Source organism: Coffea arabica, chromosome 8c, assembly GCF_036785885.1.
Source record: "Coffea arabica cultivar ET-39 chromosome 8c, Coffea Arabica ET-39 HiFi, whole genome shotgun sequence".
NCBI lineage: Eukaryota > Viridiplantae > Streptophyta > Magnoliopsida > Gentianales > Rubiaceae > Coffea > Coffea arabica.
In genome coordinates this window covers 16,476,929-16,498,387 of record NC_092325.1, presented here as the reverse complement: position 1 = coordinate 16,498,387, position 21,459 = coordinate 16,476,929, and positions in this window count along the sequence as shown.

Genomic DNA, 21,459 nt, shown 5'->3' with positions numbered 1-21,459 from the left:
GTGAATAGGAAGTAAAAACCCTAGTATGTGTGATTTAAGGAAAAATGGTGCAAACCAACGGGTATCGATCACTACCGATTGACCGCACCACTTGACCACCACTTTCTTACCACATGAGCTCATTAATATTTGAACAAAATATCCCCTCAATTCCAGCTAGCTTTGACCGAAATTATGGACCAAAATAACAAGGAAAAGAAACAAAAAAATGAGTGGAGGGTGGTGAGGACACTTGTCGGCCACCTAAGGGCCCTTGACCAAGACAACTTGTCTTACCTTCTTATCACCTTGGGCAACCTTTCTTCTTCATTTTTCTGCTACTTGGCTGAGACAAGAGAGGAGAGAAAGAGAGCAAGAAACCAAATTCCTTCTTCTTGAGTTGAGCCATCCAAGTGAGGAATTAAAATTCTAAACCGATTAAAGTGTGAGTTGTGAGCTTGAGAAGCTAGGGGAACCAAGAATTCCAAGAGGAGGTGAAGTATTACTCTTGCAAGCTTCATTTGTTGAGGTATTTGCTGCCTATACTTGCTATATGGATGATATATGTTGTATCTAAGCTTATATAAGTGGTTGTAGTGATGATTGAAGCAAGAAATGAAGAAAGTTTCATTGAATCCCAAAAATTCCAGGTTTCTGGAAATTTTCAGCTCTATTCTGTCCGGTTTTATAGCCCTATGTTAGAGGCCGATTTCGCCATAGGTCAAAGAAGGAAAGTTGTAGAGAATGGTATTTTATAGGTGCCTACAAAATTTCAACTCAATCGGAGCAACGTAGGTCGTGAAAAGTCCAAAATACCCTTACTGTTTTAAATATTTCCCCAGCAGTCCGTTTCATCAGTTAAGTCCAGTTTATCACGTTTTTTGACTAGGAGCCGTACTGATTTAGCTTTTTACCAAAACATGAAAGTTGTAGCATTTTGTCTTAGCTTTCAAATGCCTCTAAGAACACCTGAATTGGACTTTTGTACACCGAGTTATGTCCATTACAGTGTAATGCGATTAAACAGCCGACGAATTGGTTTCTGGTTTAGTAATTTGAGAATTTGACCAAGCTACATTAGAAACTGGACTAAGTGATCTTCATTAACATTGTAGCCTTGTGTCTTAGCTTCCAAACGGTATAAGTTTCACCTCAATCCGATAAGCGTAGCCTCAGATGTACCCATTCCGTAAAAACCCGTCAAAACTGTCTTTTGTAAACTTCGTTTCCACACTTGTTGTTAGCTTAAATTTTGTCCTTGTATTGTTATGAGCCTATGGAACGGCTATTGACTTGCATTTATGATATATATGACTTTGGGATTGGTTGAGGAAAAATAATGAAGCCTAAATGGCTGGAAATTAGGTAAACACAAAGGGCATGCTGCCCAAATTTACGCTTGAGGGAATGAATTCCGGTTTCTAGGGTTTAATTGGGGGTTTTTCTAGTGGTGGCTTTTAAGCTTCTAATTAGCTTTGATTGAGGGATATTGTGGCCTAATTGGATATATTTTATTGCTTATTAACCGTATGTGTGATCGGTAATATATTGTAGGTTGGAAATGAAGCATTTATGGGGAAATATTGTCCGAACTTTGAGAATGTATGATTGCTTTGAGTTTGTGATTTAGAGCTTGGACTCGGGCAAGGTAATGATATATGATGGATAGTTTCTGAGCCGTGGAGGTGAGTGACCCTAAACTCTTTCCAAAGTTACTTATGAACCGTTTCTTGCACTATTTACTTGATTGCATATCATGAGTGCTTGCATGTGGCCCATGACATGTTTTGGCTTAAATGAGTACTTGGAATTCGTGTGCTGAACACCAACGTCTCCACCTCTGTGTACTGTTCATCTGGAGCAAATGGCTCCCCCTCTGACTGTTTACTGTTAAATGTTTGTTTGGAGCGTTGGGTGTTTAAGTACAACGATTTCACTGGCTCACGAGAGCAATAAATGTACATTTGATCTTAGAATCATGACATCACTGAAATGAACGACTGTGAAACTGATTTGCTTACCGATTTTATTGGTTACTCGCTGAGTTTTTAGCTCACCCCCAAAATGTTTTATTCCCCTCCACAGGGCTCGAGACGAAGGAAGTGCTTGTAGCACGTATTCATGTGACCGGATGGATTATCTCATGTATGATTTGAGTTCCATAGTGAGTGAGTCCTGGCGAGAGCTGGGCAGGCGACCCGCTGAACCCTGGGGTACGCCCTAGGAGGAAGTGGGGCCGTCACAAACAACACATGTGTCACTTGAATTCGGACTACATCACACAACACTTCATTCACATATTTGCCGATTTGAATAGGTGCAAGTGTGTGTTTAGTAACCCAAACATCACCATGAGTACTCATCAACTTGTACGGTTGAAGATGATCAGTGGTTGGGAGATTTAATTTCTCAACCATGATAGCACTTGCAAGGTTGACTTCACAACTCCCATCAATGGCCGAGCTACAGATTTTATCTTTGACACGACAATGAGTATAAAACCAACCAAGCAACTGAGATTTGACGAGGTCCAATTGCTCATCTACACCACGTAATGCCACTTCTTTGACTCCCGTAGGATCAGGAAGACAATGGTGTGGGCTAGCCTTTATGCGTCTTGTATTCGCCATGACGTATGAGGGAACCTGCAAAAAGTTAGCAACGAAACCGAAGATATTGCCTTTCACGCTCCCTTACGTGTATCCACTCGCACTCGTGTATATGGATGTCACTCTAATGATCTCACGACACTTCTCAAGTCACAGATTGTTCCCCTTGAAGAAATGGAATTTCTCAATGAGTTTTCAATCAACTTCTCTCCAAGTACTCCAAGATTGCAACGTTTAAGTGGCTGGAATTTGAAGGGAAGTTTTGGACAGATTTGATGGATGCGCTAGTGTGAATGGAATCTCAATGAAAACTTAGCTTCATAAAATGTAGGAGTGTGTTCCAAAAATGAAGCAGAGTGTTTCCAAAATGTAGGAGGGAATATAGGGGAGTGTTCCTCAAATGTTGGAAATATAGGAGATTGTTGCTAAAATGTAGGAGCGTGAAATGTTGGAAATAGAGGAGAGTGTTGCTAAAATGTAACGGATATAACGGAAGGTACCTCAACCAAAGCTCTGAAGCCAACTGATACGTTCCTCGATCAACGCGTTTCGAGACACGTAGCACGTTTGCCCAAGGATCTAGCGAGGTTGTCCTACGTTTGGATTGCAGGACTCTAAATCAACACGAACGGCACGTTTTTTATTTAAAGCGGTAGAACGACACTCCGATGAAGGTGAATAGTCCAGGCGAATCGGTCGGCTGAACAATCGAGGACAGGACGCAAGATTGCTCAAGAACCCTTGCCAAAGCAAGTTAAAGGCTCGAATTCTCTCTTAGGAAGAAAACGAAAATACTAAGAATTTTATTCATACAACTTGTGTCTTTAACCTTACAAAGCTAGCCTATTTATAGGCCAAAGGTAACAAGAAAAACCCTAAAGAAACCCTAAGTGGGAAGTCGGCCATCTTGACTCCAAGATGGGCCTGCCCATGCCTTCTACTAAGCAACTAGTCCAACTAAATAAGTAACAGAGACTAAGGCCCTAATCGGCCGACTCACAAAGTGACCCACTTGATTTTTCATGGTCTTGGATCAAGGTGTAAGTTACTTGATTGTTTCTTTCTATGCCTTCAATATCTCTATGGGCTCCATGTTGGTCTTGGACAACTCGAACAAGGGCTTGGAGGGATTCTTTGAAGAGCTTGGCTCGTGCACGTGTGACTGTGCCCAATGGGACTCGGACTGGGTCATTGCGCTGGCCCTGATCCATGAACACATCACTCTTGCTCAAGATCAGCCCACTTTCTCTCTTCTCTCCCTTTTCATCACCCATCTCATCAGATTTGTCCATCTCTTTTTCTAGTTCAACAGCTGACCCTTTTATCTCATTGCTTTCAACTCCCTCAGATTCTACCTCTTCAGGCTCAATTCCCTCATCTAGCTTTTTCTCCATCCTATAACGCTCAAGCTCCCTTTTCATGTATGCTAGATCAATACAAAGCTGGTCACAAGTAAGTGATACAAGTGCAAAATGACGACCATTAAATAAGAAGGAATACTTATTAGTATGTCCGTCATATTTAACTTCTCGCCTCGACATCCATGCCTTGCCCAACAACACATGTGTCACTTGAATTCGGACTACATCACACAACACTTCATTCACATATTTGCCGATTTGAATAGGTACAAGTGTGTGTTTAGTAACCCAAACATCACCATGAGTACTCATCAACTTGTACGGTTGAAGATGATCAATGGTTGGGAGATTTAATTTCTCAACCATGATAGCACTTGCAAGGTTGACTTCACAACTCCCATCAATGGCCGAGCTACAGATTTTATCTTTGACACGACAATGAGTATAAAACCAACCAAGCAACTGAGATTTGACGAGGTCCAATTGCTCATCTACACCACGTAATGCCACTTCTTTGACTCCCGTAGGATCAGGAAGACAATGGTGTGGGCTAGCCTTTATGCGTCTTGTATTCGCCATGACGTATGAGGGAACCTGCAAAAAGTTAGCAACGAAACCGAAGATATTGCCTTTCACGCTCCCTTACGTGTATCCACTCGCACTCGTGTATATGGATGTCACTCTAATGATCTCACGACACTTCTCAAGTCACAGATTGTTCCCCTTGAAGAAATGGAATTTCTCAATGAGTTTTCAATCAACTTCTCTCCAAGTACTCCAAGATTGCAACGTTTAAGTGGCTGGAATTTGAAGGGAAGTTTTGGACAGATTTGATGGATGCGCTAGTGTGAATGGAATCTCAATGAAAACTTAGCTTCATAAAATGTAGGAGTGTGTTCCAAAAATGAAGCAGAGTGTTTCCAAAATGTAGGAGGGAATATAGGGGAGTGTTCCTCAAATGTTGGAAATATAGGAGATTGTTGCTAAAATGTAGGAGCGTGAAATGTTGGAAATAGAGGAGAGTGTTGCTAAAATGTAACGGATATAACGGAAGGTACCTCAACCAAAGCTCTGAAGCCAACTGATACGTTCCTCGATCAACGCGTTTCGAGACACGTAGCACGTTTGCCCAAGGATCTAGCGAGGTTGTCCTACGTTTGGATTGCAGGACTCTAAATCAACACGAACGGCACGTTTTTTATTTAAAGCGGTAGAACGACACTCCGATGAAGGTGAATAGTCCAGGCGAATCGGTCGGCTGAACAATCGAGGACAGGACCCAAGATTGCTCAAGAACCCTTGCCAAAGCAAGTTAAAGGCTCGAATTCTCTCTTAGGAAGAAAACGAAAATACTAAGAATTTTATTCATACAACTTGTGTCTTTAACCTTACAAAGCTAGCCTATTTATAGGCTAAAGGTAACAAGAAAAACCCTAAAGAAACCCTAAGTGGGAAGTCGGCCATCTTGACTCCAAGATGGGCCGGCCCATGCCTTCTACTAAGCAACTAGTCCAACTAAATAAGTAACAGAGACTAAGGCCCTAATCGGCCGGCTCACAAAGAGGCCCACTTGATTTTTCATGGTCTTGGATCAAGGTGTAAGTTACTTGATTGTTTCTTTCTAAGCCTTCAATATCTCTATGGGCTCCATGTTGGTCTTGGACAACTCGAACAAGGGCTTGGAGGGATTCTTTGAAGAGCTTGGCTCGTGCACGTGTGACTGTGCCCAATGGGACTCGGACTGGGTCATTGCGCTGGCCCTGATCCATGAACACATCACTCTTGCTCAAGATCAGCCCACTTTCTCTCTTCTCTCCCTTTTCATCACCCATCTCATCAGATTTGTCCATCTCTTTTTCTAGTTCAACAGCTGACCCTTTTATCTCATTGCTTTCAACTCCCTCAGATTCTACCTCTTCAGGCTCAATTCCCTCATCTAGCTTTTTCTCCATCCTATAACGCTCAAGCTCCCTTTTCATGTATGCTAGATCAATACAAAGCTGGTCACAAGTAAGTGATACAAGTGCAAAATGACGACCATTAAATAAGAAGGAATACTTATTAGTATGTCCGTCATATTTAACTTCTCGCCTCGACATCCATGCCTTGCCCAACAATGTGACGGCCCGAAAGGTTGAGTGTGAGGACTCGCAAATTCCTTATATTTTCTCAAAAATGCCCTTTTATTTGGAAATTATTCTTTTACTATGGCCCTACTACTCAATCACCCCACGATAAGTGTAAATGAACCTGGAAAGTAGGGTTTCACTTTTCGTTTTCAAGTTGGAGCAAGTTAGGGTTTTCACGTGTATCCGTAGTGTAATTATTCGGTACCGAGTGAGGATCAAATTTGGGGATTAAAAGTGACTTTTAAGTGAGAAATAATGTATGATTAGTAGCAATGATATAAGGTTAGTGAATAGGAAGTAAAAACCCTAGTATGTGTGATTTAAGGAAAAATGGTGCAAACCAACGGGTATCGATCACTACCGATTGACCGCACCACTTGACCACCACTTTCTTACCACATGAGCTCATTAATATTTGAACAAAATATCCCCTCAATTCCAGCTAGCTTTGACCGAAATTATGGACCAAAATAACAAGGAAAAGAAACAAAAAAATGAGTGGAGGGTGGTGAGGACACTTGTCGGCCACCTAAGGGCCCTTGACCAAGACAACTTGTCTTACCTTCTTATCACCTTGGGCAACCTTTCTTCTTCATTTTTCTGCTACTTGGCTGAGACAAGAGAGGAGAGAAAGAGAGCAAGAAACCAAATTCCTTCTTCTTGAGTTGAGCCATCCAAGTGAGGAATTAAAATTCTAAACCGATTAAAGTGTGAGTTGTGAGCTTGAGAAGCTAGGGGAACCAAGAATTCCAAGAGGAGGTGAAGTATTACTCTTGCAAGCTTCATTTGTTGAGGTATTTGCTGCCTATACTTGCTATATGGATGATATATGTTGTATCTAAGCTTATATAAGTGGTTGTAGTGATGATTGAAGCAAGAAATGAAGAAAGTTTCATTGAATCCCAAAAATTCCAGGTTTCTGGAAATTTTCAGCTCTATTCTGTCCGGTTTTATAGCCCTATGTTAGAGGCCGATTTCGCCATAGGTCAAAGAAGGAAAGTTGTAGAGAATGGTATTTTATAGGTGCCTACAAAATTTCATCTCAATCGGAGCAACGTAGGTCGTGAAAAGTCCAAAATACCCTTACTGTTTTAAATATTTCCCCAGCAGTCCGTTTCATCAGTTAAGTCCAGTTTATCACGTTTTTTGACTAGGAGCCGTACTGATTTAGCTTTTTACCGAAACATGAAAGTTGTAGCATTTTGTCTTAGCTTTCAAATGCCTCTAAGAACACCTGAATTGGACTTTTGTACACCGAGTTATGTCCATTACAGTGTAATGCGATTAAACAGCCGACGAATTGGTTTCTGGTTTAGTAATTTGAGAATTTGACCAAGCTACATTAGAAACTGGACTAAGTGATCTTCATTAACATTGTAGCCTTGTGTCTTAGCTTCCAAACGGTATAAGTTTCACCTCAATCCGATAAGCGTAGCCTCAGATGTACCCATTCCGTAAAAACCCGTCAAAACTGTCTTTTGTAAACTTCGTTTCCACACTTGTTGTTAGCTTAAATTTTGTCCTTGTATTGTTATGAGCCTATGGAACGGCTATTGACTTGCATTTATGATATATATGACTTTGGGATTGGTTGAGGAAAAATAATGAAGCCTAAATGGCTGGAAATTAGGTAAACACAAAGGGCATGCTGCCCAAATTTACGCTTGAGGGAATGAATTCCGGTTTCTAGGGTTTAATTGGGGGTTTTTCTAGTGGTGGCTTTTAAGCTTCTAATTAGCTTTGATTGAGGGATATTGTGGCCTAATTGGATATATTTTATTGCTTATTAACCGTATGTGTGATCGGTAATATATTGTAGGTTGGAAATGAAGCATTTATGGGGAAATATTGTCCGAACTTTGAGAATGTATGATTGCTTTGAGTTTGTGATTTAGAGCTTGGACTCGGGCAAGGTAATGATATATGATGGATAGTTTCTGAGCCGTGGAGGTGAGTGACCCTAAACTCTTTCCAAAGTTACTTATGAACCGTTTCTTGCACTATTTACTTGATTGCATATCATGAGTGCTTGCATGTGGCCCATGACATGTTTTGGCTTAAATGAGTACTTGGAATTCGTGTGCTGAACACCAACGTCTCCACCTCTGTGTACTGTTCATCTGGAGCAAATGGCTCCCCCTCTGACTGTTTACTGTTAAATGTTTGTTTGGAGCGTTGGGTGTTTAAGTACAACGATTTCACTGGCTCACGAGAGCAATAAATGTACATTTGATCTTAGAATCATGACATCACTGAAATGAACGACTGTGAAACTGATTTGCTTACCGATTTTATTGGTTACTCGCTGAGCTTTTAGCTCACCCCCAAAATGTTTTATTCCCCTCCACAGGGCTCGAGACGAAGGAAGTGCTTGTAGCACGTATTCATGTGACCGGATGGATTATCTCATGTATGATTTGAGTTCCATAGTGAGTGAGTCCTGGCGAGAGCTGGGCAGGCGACCCGCTGAACCCTGGGGTACGCCCTAGGAGGAAGTGGGGCCGTCACAGGTGGTATCAGAGCTTAGGTTTTAGATCTCTGTAGTGTATCCTAGGCTTGAAGTTTAGGATGCCGGACTGTGGGTTTGGTTTGAAATATTAGTGATTCTTACGGGATGTCTTGACTTGATTGGTACAAGATGGAATGTCGAGGACGACATTCTTTTAAGGAGGGGAGTTTGTGACGGCCCGAAAGGTTGAGTGTGAGGACTCGCAAATTCCTTATATTTTCTCAAAAATGCCCTTTTATTTGGAAATTATTCTTTTACTATGGCCCTACTACTCAATCACCCCACGATAAGTGTAAATGAACCTGGAAAGTAGGGTTTCACTTTTCGTTTTCAAGTTGGAGCAAGTTAGGGTTTTCACGTGTATCCGTAGTGTAATTATTCGGTACCGAGTGAGGATCAAATTTGGGGATTAAAAGTGACTTTTAAGTGAGAAATAATATATGATTAGTAGCAATGATATAAGGTTAGTGAATAGGAAGTAAAAACCCTAGTATGTGTGATTTAAGGAAAAATGGTGCAAACCAACGGGTATCGATCACTACCGATTGACCGCACCACTTGACCACCACTTTCTTACCACATGAGCTCATTAATATTTGAACAAAATATCCCCTCAATTCCAGCTAGCTTTGACCGAAATTATGGACCAAAATAACAAGGAAAAGAAACAAAAAAATGAGTGGAGGGTGGTGAGGACACTTGTCGGCCACCTAAGGGCCCTTGACCAAGACAACTTGTCTTACCTTCTTATCACCTTGGGCAACCTTTCTTCTTCATTTTTCTGCTACTTGGCTGAGACAAGAGAGGAGAGAAAGAGAGCAAGAAACCAAATTCCTTCTTCTTGAGTTGAGCCATCCAAGTGAGGAATTAAAATTCTAAACCGATTAAAGTGTGAGTTGTGAGCTTGAGAAGCTAGGGGAACCAAGAATTCCAAGAGGAGGTGAAGTATTACTCTTGCAAGCTTCATTTGTTGAGGTATTTGCTGCCTATACTTGCTATATGGATGATATATGTTGTATCTAAGCTTATATAAGTGGTTGTAGTGATGATTGAAGCAAGAAATGAAGAAAGTTTCATTGAATCCCAAAAATTCCAGGTTTCTGGAAATTTTCAGCTCTATTCTGTCCGGTTTTATAGCCCTATGTTAGAGGCCGATTTCGCCATAGGTCAAAGAAGGAAAGTTGTAGAGAATGGTATTTTATAGGTGCCTACAAAATTTCAACTCAATCGGAGCAACGTAGGTCGTGAAAAGTCCAAAATACCCTTACTGTTTTAAATATTTCCCCAGCAGTCCGTTTCATCAGTTAAGTCCAGTTTATCACGTTTTTTGACTAGGAGCCGTACTGATTTAGCTTTTTACCAAAACATGAAAGTTGTAGCATTTTGTCTTAGCTTTCAAATGCCTCTAAGAACACCTGAATTGGACTTTTGTACACCGAGTTATGTCCATTACAGTGTAATGCGATTAAACAGCCGACGAATTGGTTTCTGGTTTAGTAATTTGAGAATTTGACCAAGCTACATTAGAAACTGGACTAAGTGATCTTCATTAACATTGTAGCCTTGTGTCTTAGCTTCCAAACGGTATAAGTTTCACCTCAATCCGATAAGCGTAGCCTCAGATGTACCCATTCCGTAAAAACCCGTCAAAACTGTCTTTTGTAAACTTCGTTTCCACACTTGTTGTTAGCTTAAATTTTGTCCTTGTATTGTTATGAGCCTATGGAACGGCTATTGACTTGCATTTATGATATATATGACTTTGGGATTGGTTGAGGAAAAATAATGAAGCCTAAATGGCTGGAAATTAGGTAAACACAAAGGGCATGCTGCCCAAATTTACGCTTGAGGGAATGAATTCCGGTTTCTAGGGTTTAATTGGGGGTTTTTCTAGTGGTGGCTTTTAAGCTTCTAATTAGCTTTGATTGAGGGATATTGTGGCCTAATTGGATATATTTTATTGCTTATTAACCGTATGTGTGATCGGTAATATATTGTAGGTTGGAAATGAAGCATTTATGGGGAAATATTGTCCGAACTTTGAGAATGTATGATTGCTTTGAGTTTGTGATTTAGAGCTTGGACTCGGGCAAGGTAATGATATATGATGGATAGTTTCTGAGCCGTGGAGGTGAGTGACCCTAAACTCTTTCCAAAGTTACTTATGAACCGTTTCTTGCACTATTTACTTGATTGCATATCATGAGTGCTTGCATGTGGCCCATGACATGTTTTGGCTTAAATGAGTACTTGGAATTCGTGTGCTGAACACCAACGTCTCCACCTCTGTGTACTGTTCATCTGGAGCAAATGGCTCCCCCTCTGACTGTTTACTGTTAAATGTTTGTTTGGAGCGTTGGGTGTTTAAGTACAACGATTTCACTGGCTCACGAGAGCAATAAATGTACATTTGATCTTAGAATCATGACATCACTGAAATGAACGACTGTGAAACTGATTTGCTTACCGATTTTATTGGTTACTCGCTGAGTTTTTAGCTCACCCCCAAAATGTTTTATTCCCCTCCACAGGGCTCGAGACGAAGGAAGTGCTTGTAGCACGTATTCATGTGACCGGATGGATTATCTCATGTATGATTTGAGTTCCATAGTGAGTGAGTCCTGGCGAGAGCTGGGCAGGCGACCCGCTGAACCCTGGGGTACGCCCTAGGAGGAAGTGGGGCCGTCACAAACAACACATGTGTCACTTGAATTCGGACTACATCACACAACACTTCATTCACATATTTGCCGATTTGAATAGGTGCAAGTGTGTGTTTAGTAACCCAAACATCACCATGAGTACTCATCAACTTGTACGGTTGAAGATGATCAGTGGTTGGGAGATTTAATTTCTCAACCATGATAGCACTTGCAAGGTTGACTTCACAACTCCCATCAATGGCCGAGCTACAGATTTTATCTTTGACACGACAATGAGTATAAAACCAACCAAGCAACTGAGATTTGACGAGGTCCAATTGCTCATCTACACCACGTAATGCCACTTCTTTGACTCCCGTAGGATCAGGAAGACAATGGTGTGGGCTAGCCTTTATGCGTCTTGTATTCGCCATGACGTATGAGGGAACCTGCAAAAAGTTAGCAACGAAACCGAAGATATTGCCTTTCACGCTCCCTTACGTGTATCCACTCGCACTCGTGTATATGGATGTCACTCTAATGATCTCACGACACTTCTCAAGTCACAGATTGTTCCCCTTGAAGAAATGGAATTTCTCAATGAGTTTTCAATCAACTTCTCTCCAAGTACTCCAAGATTGCAACGTTTAAGTGGCTGGAATTTGAAGGGAAGTTTTGGACAGATTTGATGGATGCGCTAGTGTGAATGGAATCTCAATGAAAACTTAGCTTCATAAAATGTAGGAGTGTGTTCCAAAAATGAAGCAGAGTGTTTCCAAAATGTAGGAGGGAATATAGGGGAGTGTTCCTCAAATGTTGGAAATATAGGAGATTGTTGCTAAAATGTAGGAGCGTGAAATGTTGGAAATAGAGGAGAGTGTTGCTAAAATGTAACGGATATAACGGAAGGTACCTCAACCAAAGCTCTGAAGCCAACTGATACGTTCCTCGATCAACGCGTTTCGAGACACGTAGCACGTTTGCCCAAGGATCTAGCGAGGTTGTCCTACGTTTGGATTGCAGGACTCTAAATCAACACGAACGGCACGTTTTTTATTTAAAGCGGTAGAACGACACTCCGATGAAGGTGAATAGTCCAGGCGAATCGGTCGGCTGAACAATCGAGGACAGGACCCAAGATTGCTCAAGAACCCTTGCCAAAGCAAGTTAAAGGCTCGAATTCTCTCTTAGGAAGAAAACGAAAATACTAAGAATTTTATTCATACAACTTGTGTCTTTAACCTTACAAAGCTAGCCTATTTATAGGCTAAAGGTAACAAGAAAAACCCTAAAGAAACCCTAAGTGGGAAGTCGGCCATCTTGACTCCAAGATGGGGCGGCCCATGCCTTCTACTAAGCAACTAGTCCAACTAAATAAGTAACAGAGACTAAGGCCCTAATCGGCCGACTCACAAAGTGACCCACTTGATTTTTCATGGTCTTGGATCAAGGTGTAAGTTACTTGATTGTTTCTTTCTAAGCCTTCAATATCTCTATGGGCTCCATGTTGGTCTTGGACAACTCGAACAAGGGCTTGGAGGGATTCTTTGAAGAGCTTGGCTCGTGCACGTGTGACTGTGCCCAATGGGACTCGGACTGGGTCATTGCGCTGGCCCTGATCCATGAACACATCACTCTTGCTCAAGATCAGCCCACTTTCTCTCTTCTCTCCCTTTTCATCACCCATCTCATCAGATTTGTCCATCTCTTTTTCTAGTTCAACAGCTGACCCTTTTATCTCATTGCTTTCAACTCCCTCAGATTCTACCTCTTCAGGCTCAATTCCCTCATCCAGCTTTTTCTCCATCCTATAACGCTCAAGCTCCCTTTTCATGTATGCTAGATCAATACAAAGCTGGTCACAAGTAAGTGATACAAGTGCAAAATGACGACCATTAAATAAGAAGGAATACTTATTAGTATGTCCGTCATATTTAACTTCTCGCCTCGACATCCATGCCTTGCCCAACAACACATGTGTCACTTGAATTCGGACTACATCACACAACACTTCATTCACATATTTGCCGATTTGAATAGGTGCAAGTGTGTGTTTAGTAACCCAAACATCACCATGAGTACTCATCAACTTGTACGGTTGAAGATGATCAATGGTTGGGAGATTTAATTTCTCAACCATGATAGCACTTTCAAGGTTGACTTCACAACTCCCATCAATGGCCGAGCTACAGATTTTATCTTTGACACGACAATGAGTATAAAACCAACCAAGCAACTGAGATTTGACGAGGTCCAATTGCTCATCTACACCACGTAATGCCACTTCTTTGACTCCCGTAGGATCAGGAAGACAATGGTGTGGGCTAGCCTTTATGCGTCTTGTATTCGCCATGACGTATGAGGGAACCTGCAAAAAGTTAGCAACGAAACCGAAGATATTGCCTTTCACGCTCCCTTACGTGTATCCACTCGCACTCGTGTATATGGATGTCACTCTAATGATCTCACGACACTTCTCAAGTCACAGATTGTTCCCCTTGAAGAAATGGAATTTCTCAATGAGTTTTCAATCAACTTCTCTCCAAGTACTCCAAGATTGCAACGTTTAAGTGGCTGGAATTTGAAGGGAAGTTTTGGACAGATTTGATGGATGCGCTAGTGTGAATGGAATCTCAATGAAAACTTAGCTTCATAAAATGTAGGAGTGTGTTCCAAAAATGAAGCAGAGTGTTTCCAAAATGTAGGAGGGAATATAGGGGAGTGTTCCTCAAATGTTGGAAATATAGGAGATTGTTGCTAAAATGTAGGAGCGTGAAATGTTGGAAATAGAGGAGAGTGTTGCTAAAATGTAACGGATATAACGGAAGGTACCTCAACCAAAGCTCTGAAGCCAACTGATACGTTCCTCGATCAACGCGTTTCGAGACACGTAGCACGTTTGCCCAAGGATCTAGCGAGGTTGTCCTACGTTTGGATTGCAGGACTCTAAATCAACACGAACGGCACGTTTTTTATTTAAAGCGGTAGAACGACACTCCGATGAAGGTGAATAGTCCAGGCGAATCGGTCGGCTGAACAATCGAGGACAGGACGCAAGATTGCTCAAGAACCCTTGCCAAAGCAAGTTAAAGGCTCGAATTCTCTCTTAGGAAGAAAACGAAAATACTAAGAATTTTATTCATACAACTTGTGTCTTTAACCTTACAAAGCTAGCCTATTTATAGGCCAAAGGTAACAAGAAAAACCCTAAAGAAACCCTAAGTGGGAAGTCGGCCATCTTGACTCCAAGATGGGCCTGCCCATGCCTTCTACTAAGCAACTAGTCCAACTAAATAAGTAACAGAGACTAAGGCCCTAATCGGCCGACTCACAAAGTGACCCACTTGATTTTTCATGGTCTTGGATCAAGGTGTAAGTTACTTGATTGTTTCTTTCTATGCCTTCAATATCTCTATGGGCTCCATGTTGGTCTTGGACAACTCGAACAAGGGCTTGGAGGGATTCTTTGAAGAGCTTGGCTCGTGCACGTGTGACTGTGCCCAATGGGACTCGGACTGGGTCATTGCGCTGGCCCTGATCCATGAACACATCACTCTTGCTCAAGATCAGCCCACTTTCTCTCTTCTCTCCCTTTTCATCACCCATCTCATCAGATTTGTCCATCTCTTTTTCTAGTTCAACAGCTGACCCTTTTATCTCATTGCTTTCAACTCCCTCAGATTCTACCTCTTCAGGCTCAATTCCCTCATCTAGCTTTTTCTCCATCCTATAACGCTCAAGCTCCCTTTTCATGTATGCTAGATCAATACAAAGCTGGTCACAAGTAAGTGATACAAGTGCAAAATGACGACCATTAAATAAGAAGGAATACTTATTAGTATGTCCGTCATATTTAACTTCTCGCCTCGACATCCATGCCTTGCCCAACAACACATGTGTCACTTGAATTCGGACTACATCACACAACACTTCATTCACATATTTGCCGATTTGAATAGGTACAAGTGTGTGTTTAGTAACCCAAACATCACCATGAGTACTCATCAACTTGTACGGTTGAAGATGATCAATGGTTGGGAGATTTAATTTCTCAACCATGATAGCACTTGCAAGGTTGACTTCACAACTCCCATCAATGGCCGAGCTACAGATTTTATCTTTGACACGACAATGAGTATAAAACCAACCAAGCAACTGAGATTTGACGAGGTCCAATTGCTCATCTACACCACGTAATGCCACTTCTTTGACTCCCGTAGGATCAGGAAGACAATGGTGTGGGCTAGCCTTTATGCGTCTTGTATTCGCCATGACGTATGAGGGAACCTGCAAAAAGTTAGCAACGAAACCGAAGATATTGCCTTTCACGCTCCCTTACGTGTATCCACTCGCACTCGTGTATATGGATGTCACTCTAATGATCTCACGACACTTCTCAAGTCACAGATTGTTCCCCTTGAAGAAATGGAATTTCTCAATGAGTTTTCAATCAACTTCTCTCCAAGTACTCCAAGATTGCAACGTTTAAGTGGCTGGAATTTGAAGGGAAGTTTTGGACAGATTTGATGGATGCGCTAGTGTGAATGGAATCTCAATGAAAACTTAGCTTCATAAAATGTAGGAGTGTGTTCCAAAAATGAAGCAGAGTGTTTCCAAAATGTAGGAGGGAATATAGGGGAGTGTTCCTCAAATGTTGGAAATATAGGAGATTGTTGCTAAAATGTAGGAGCGTGAAATGTTGGAAATAGAGGAGAGTGTTGCTAAAATGTAACGGATATAACGGAAGGTACCTCAACCAAAGCTCTGAAGCCAACTGATACGTTCCTCGATCAACGCGTTTCGAGACACGTAGCACGTTTGCCCAAGGATCTAGCGAGGTTGTCCTACGTTTGGATTGCAGGACTCTAAATCAACACGAACGGCACGTTTTTTATTTAAAGCGGTAGAACGACACTCCGATGAAGGTGAATAGTCCAGGCGAATCGGTCGGCTGAACAATCGAGGACAGGACCCAAGATTGCTCAAGAACCCTTGCCAAAGCAAGTTAAAGGCTCGAATTCTCTCTTAGGAAGAAAACGAAAATACTAAGAATTTTATTCATACAACTTGTGTCTTTAACCTTACAAAGCTAGCCTATTTATAGGCTAAAGGTAACAAGAAAAACCCTAAAGAAACCCTAAGTGGGAAGTCGGCCATCTTGACTCCAAGATGGGGCGGCCCATGCCTTCTACTAAGCAACTAGTCCAACTAAATAAGTAACAGAGACTAAGGCCCTAATCGGCCGACTCACAAAGTGACCCACTTGATTTTTCATGGTCTTGGATCAAGGTGTAAGTTACTTGATTGTTTCTTTCTAAGCCTTCAATATCTCTATGGGCTCCATGTTGGTCTTGGACAACTCGAACAAGGGCTTGGAGGGATTCTTTGAAGAGCTTGGCTCGTGCACGTGTGACTGTGCCCAATGGGACTCGGACTGGGTCATTGCGCTGGCCCTGATCCATGAACACATCACTCTTGCTCAAGATCAGCCCACTTTCTCTCTTCTCTCCCTTTTCATCACCCATCTCATCAGATTTGTCCATCTCTTTTTCTAGTTCAACAGCTGACCCTTTTATCTCATTGCTTTCAACTCCCTCAGATTCTACCTCTTCAGGCTCAATTCCCTCATCCAGCTTTTTCTCCATCCTATAACGCTCAAGCTCCCTTTTCATGTATGCTAGATCAATACAAAGCTGGTCACAAGTAAGTGATACAAGTGCAAAATGACGACCATTAAATAAGAAGGAATACTTATTAGTATGTCCGTCATATTTAACTTCTCGCCTCGACATCCATGCCTTGCCCAACAACACATGTGTCACTTGAATTCGGACTACATCACACAACACTTCATTCACATATTTGCCGATTTGAATAGGTGCAAGTGTGTGTTTAGTAACCCAAACATCACCATGAGTACTCATCAACTTGTACGGTTGAAGATGATCAATGGTTGGGAGATTTAATTTCTCAACCATGATAGCACTTTCAAGGTTGACTTCACAACTCCCATCAATGGCCGAGCTACAGATTTTATCTTTGACACGACAATGAGTATAAAACCAACCAAGCAACTGAGATTTGACGAGGTCCAATTGCTCATCTACACCACGTAATGCCACTTCTTTGACTCCCGTAGGATCAGGAAGACAATGGTGTGGGCTAGCCTTTATGCGTCTTGTATTCGCCATGACGTATGAGGGAACCTGCAAAAAGTTAGCAACGAAACCGAAGATATTGCCTTTCACGCTCCCTTACGTGTATCCACTCGCACTCGTGTATATGGATGTCACTCTAATGATCTCACGACACTTCTCAAGTCACAGATTGTTCCCCTTGAAGAAATGGAATTTCTCAATGAGTTTTCAATCAACTTCTCTCCAAGTACTCCAAGATTGCAACGTTTAAGTGGCTGGAATTTGAAGGGAAGTTTTGGACAGATTTGATGGATGCGCTAGTGTGAATGGAATCTCAATGAAAACTTAGCTTCATAAAATGTAGGAGTGTGTTCCAAAAATGAAGCAGAGTGTTTCCAAAATGTAGGAGGGAATATAGGGGAGTGTTCCTCAAATGTTGGAAATATAGGAGATTGTTGCTAAAATGTAGGAGCGTGAAATGTTGGAAATAGAGGAGAGTGTTGCTAAAATGTAACGGATATAACGGAAGGTACCTCAACCAAAGCTCTGAAGCCAACTGATACGTTCCTCGATCAACGCGTTTCGAGACACGTAGCACGTTTGCCCAAGGATCTAGCGAGGTTGTCCTACGTTTGGATTGCAGGACTCTAAATCAACACGAACGGCACGTTTTTTATTTAAAGCGGTAGAACGACACTCCGATGAAGGTGAATAGTCCAGGCGAATCGGTCGGCTGAACAATCGAGGACAGGACGCAAGATTGCTCAAGAACCCTTGCCAAAGCAAGTTAAAGGCTCGAATTCTCTCTTAGGAAGAAAACGAAAATACTAAGAATTTTATTCATACAACTTGTGTCTTTAACCTTACAAAGCTAGCCTATTTATAGGCCAAAGGTAACAAGAAAAACCCTAAAGAAACCCTAAGTGGGAAGTCGGCCATCTTGACTCCAAGATGGGCCTGCCCATGCCTTCTACTAAGCAACTAGTCCAACTAAATAAGTAACAGAGACTAAGGCCCTAATCGGCCGACTCACAAAGTGACCCACTTGATTTTTCATGGTCTTGGATCAAGGTGTAAGTTACTTGATTGTTTCTTTCTATGCCTTCAATATCTCTATGGGCTCCATGTTGGTCTTGGACAACTCGAACAAGGGCTTGGAGGGATTCTTTGAAGAGCTTGGCTCGTGCACGTGTGACTGTGCCCAATGGGACTCGGACTGGGTCATTGCGCTGGCCCTGATCCATGAACACATCACTCTTGCTCAAGATCAGCCCACTTTCTCTCTTCTCTCCCTTTTCATCACCCATCTCATCAGATTTGTCCATCTCTTTTTCTAGTTCAACAGCTGACCCTTTTATCTCATTGCTTTCAACTCCCTCAGATTCTACCTCTTCAGGCTCAATTCCCTCATCCAGCTTTTTCTCCATCCTATAACGCTCAAGCTCCCTTTTCATGTATGCTAGATCAATACAAAGCTGGTCACAAGTAAGTGATACAAGTGCAAAATGACGACCATTAAATAAGAAGGAATACTTATTAGTATGTCCGTCATATTTAACTTCTCGCCTCGACATCCATGCCTTGCCCAACAACACATGTGTCACTTGAATTCGGACTACATCACACAACACTTCATTCACATATTTGCCGATTTGAATAGGTGCAAGTGTGTGTTTAGTAACCCAAACATCACCATGAGTACTCATCAACTTGTACGGTTGAAGATGATCAATGGTTGGGAGATTTAATTTCTCAACCATGATAGCACTTTCAAGGTTGACTTCACAACTCCCATCAATGGCCGAGCTACAGATTTTATCTTTGACACGACAATGAGTATAAAACCAACCAAGCAACTGAGATTTGACGAGGTCCAATTGCTCATCTACACCACGTAATGCCACTTCTTTGACTCCCGTAGGATCAGGAAGACAATGGTGTGGGCTAGCCTTTATGCGTCTTGTATTCGCCATGACGTATGAGGGAACCTGCAAAAAGTTAGCAACGAAACCGAAGATATTGCCTTTCACGCTCCCTTACGTGTATCCACTCGCACTCGTGTATATGGATGTCACTCTAATGATCTCACGACACTTCTCAAGTCACAGATTGTTCCCCTTGAAGAAATGGAATTTCTCAATGAGTTTTCAATCAACTTCTCTCCAAGTACTCCAAGATTGCAACGTTTAAGTGGCTGGAATTTGAAGGGAAGTTTTGGACAGATTTGATGGATGCGCTAGTGTGAATGGAATCTCAATGAAAACTTAGCTTCATAAAATGTAGGAGTGTGTTCCAAAAATGAAGCAGAGTGTTTCCAAAATGTAGGAGGGAATATAGGGGAGTGTTCCTCAAATGTTGGAAATATAGGAGATTGTTGCTAAAATGTAGGAGCGTGAAATGTTGGAAATAGAGGAGAGTGTTGCTAAAATGTAACGGATATAACGGAAGGTACCTCAACCAAAGCTCTGAAGCCAACTGATACGTTCCTCGATCAACGCGTTTCGAGACACGTAGCACGTTTGCCCAAGGATCTAGCGAGGTTGTCCTACGTTTGGATTGCAGGACTCTAAATCAACACGAACGGCACGTTTTTTATTTAAAGCGGTAGAACGACACTCCGATGAAGGTGAATAGTCCAGGCGAATCGGTCGGCTGAACAATCGAGGACAGGACGCAAGATTGCTCAAGAACCCTTGCCAAAGCAAGTTAAAGGCTCGAATTCTCTCTTAGGAAGAAAACGAAAATACTAAGAATTTTATTCATACAACTTGTGTCTTTAACCTTACAAAGCTAGCCTATTTATAGGCCAAAGGTAACAAGAAAAACCCTAAAGAAACCCTAAGTGGGAAGTCGGCCATCTTGACTCCAAGATGGGCCTGCCCATGCCTTCTACTAAGCAACTAGTCCAACTAAATAAGTAACAGAGACTAAGGCCCTAATCGGCCGACTCACAAAGTGACCCACTTGATTTTTCATGGTCTTGGATCAAGGTGTAAGTTACTTGATTGTTTCTTTCTATGCCTTCAATATCTCTATGGGCTCCATGTTGGTCTTGGACAACTCGAACAAGGGCTTGGAGGGATTCTTTGAAGAGCTTGGCTCGTGCACGTGTGACTGTGCCCAATGGGACTCGGACTGGGTCATTGCGCTGGCCCTGATCCATGAACACATCACTCTTGCTCAAGATCAGCCCACTTTCTCTCTTCTCTCCCTTTTCATCACCCATCTCATCAGATTTGTCCATCTCTTTTTCTAGTTCAACAGCTGACCCTTTTATCTCATTGCTTTCAACTCCCTCAGATTCTACCTCTTCAGGCTCAATTCCCTCATCTAGCTTTTTCTCCATCCTATAACGCTCAAGCTCCCTTTTCATGTATGCTAGATCAATACAAAGCTGGTCACAAGTAAGTGATACAAGTGCAAAATGACGACCATTAAATAAGAAGGAATACTTATTAGTATGTCCGTCATATTTAACTTCTCGCCTCGACATCCATGCCTTGCCCAACAACACATGTGTCACTTGAATTCGGACTACATCACACAACACTTCATTCACATATTTGCCGATTTGAATAGGTACAAGTGTGTGTTTAGTAACCCAAACATCACCATGAGTACTCATCAACTTGTACGGTTGAAGATGATCAATGGTTGGGAGATTTAATTTCTCAACCATGATAGCACTTGCAAGGTTGACTTCACAACTCCCATCAATGGCCGAGCTACAGATTTTATCTTTGACACGACAATGAGTATAAAACCAACCAAGCAACTGAGATTTGACGAGGTCCAATTGCTCATCTACACCACGTAATGCCACTTCTTTGACTCCCGTAGGATCAGGAAGACAATGGTGTGGGCTAGCCTTTATGCGTCTTGTATTCGCCATGACGTATGAGGGAACCTGCAAAAAGTTAGCAACGAAACCGAAGATATTGCCTTTCACGCTCCCTTACGTGTATCCACTCGCACTCGTGTATATGGATGTCACTCTAATGATCTCACGACACTTCTCAAGTCACAGATTGTTCCCCTTGAAGAAATGGAATTTCTCAATGAGTTTTCAATCAACTTCTCTCCAAGTACTCCA